Source organism: Lolium perenne, chromosome 5 (genome assembly GCF_019359855.2).
Source record: "Lolium perenne isolate Kyuss_39 chromosome 5, Kyuss_2.0, whole genome shotgun sequence".
NCBI classification, from domain to species: Eukaryota; Viridiplantae; Streptophyta; class Magnoliopsida; order Poales; family Poaceae; genus Lolium; species Lolium perenne.
The window spans coordinates 116,889,958-116,891,624 of NC_067248.2; the positions used below are offsets into that span (position 1 = coordinate 116,889,958).

The 1,667-nt window shown below is 35.6% G+C and overlaps 1 long non-coding RNA gene across 1 annotated transcript; it reads left to right on the forward strand.

Moving 5' to 3' along the window:
* Positions 1–342: 342 nt before the first annotated feature.
* LOC127304772 (uncharacterized) lies at positions 343–1,383 on the forward strand. Its single transcript, XR_007853530.2, has 3 exons — positions 343–435; positions 560–712; positions 1,273–1,383. It is a non-coding gene; the product is annotated as an uncharacterized lncRNA (long non-coding RNA).
* Positions 1,384–1,667: the final 284 nt, after the last annotated feature.

Below are 1,667 nucleotides of genomic sequence, written 5' to 3' on the forward strand. Positions count from 1 at the left end.
TTCTTTGAAAATAAAAGCTATGGCGTTTATTGTAGCAAGATATGCTCATATTAAATGGGTGGGATACATATATAAATGAAGTACCAATATCTAAAGATTTCACTGCGGCCCTATGTATAACAGTATTAAACGCCAGCCCATAATGATGAGATACATAATTTTATTGCAAAATAAAATTTGTGGTGTTTATGCAAAACTAGCAAGGTATCCTAATATTAATTGCGAGAGATACATATATAAATGCATGGAATTAACCAACCAATATCTTATATTTCATCGTGTTTCTATATAAACACACATGATGGTAAACCAAGCATAAGTGGTCCGTTTTCCCCATGGCGCTCGGAAAAACTGACCCAAGGATGCTCAACATGGCTGTTATTAGTGTCATGCTCACAGCCATCGTGTCTTCAACGTTGCCATCATGCCAAGGAGGTACACAACAATTTTTAATATTTTATCTACAGTTCCCAAATGTTCAAAGTACTATTAGCGGTTTATGTTTCTATTTTTTTACTATATTACTAAATTGTATCTTCTGGGTTGTATTCCATTGTAGACGATAAACCATGGGCATGCGGAAAATATGTAGGAAACTGCACCGAGGAGTGGTGCAACCAGGAATGCAAAAACAATGGCTTTATGGTTGATTATAGATCGACATGCGTAACCTTTGAAGGTCATCATAAGTGTTGCTGTCAATATCAGACATGTAAGTGATATCTTCTTCACATGCATTAAAAACTCCTGTGCATGGTCACACCAACCCCTACATCTACTAACTTCTAGATCCATTAATCCTGATGATCTTATTGGGACATCTTGTGAGCTACAAACTTCCATCCCTCTATATATCTACTCCCTTAACTGTTCCTTCTCGTGATTACACACCGTGTATCAAGTATACAAAAACTTGCATGATCAGATTATCCAGAAACTAAAACCCAAGGATAGAATAGTACCATGTTGTGTAGGACAGTAGTAAGGAGTATCGTGACAAGTTAGCAAGTGTTGTAAAAATGGAGGACGTACCCAAGGAGATTAACGATAAATAGTTTTATAAATGGAAGAACTGGGATCATTTCTCTATGAATCTCCCACTAGTTATGCGCAAAGATGACCGCAAGACCTTTTAGAAGCCATTATGTCAGAACAATCCAGAGTGTTTTACCTATATTTTCCAAATATTCAAAGTACTATTAGCGTTTTTCTATTTCTATTTTTATGGACTATATTACTAAATAGTTTATTCTGTGTTTTATTGTATTGTAGATCAAATATGGACATGCATAATTGTAACAAACTGCAACACCATGGCTTGCTGGCGTGACTGCAGCGAACGAAGAGGCTTTTTTGAACCTTTTCTAGTGCAATGCTCTACAATTGGAGAACATGAGCAGTGTTGCTGTAAATTTCCAAGTTGAGTGTGATGAAGATTCTCAGCTAATGGAATGAAATAATGTTGGTGAATGATGCCATGAGAATGTAATGTATCAGTATACTGATGCCAATAATTGAATAAACTTATATTTTATGATAAACATAGTTATTACATGCATCAATCTCATTGGATTGACATGAGAATTTTCTTTTGACGTGGGCACTGCCCAATTATATTGCAGGAGTTCCCCACACAGTGTTTTATTAAAAGTCAACTGACAAAATTA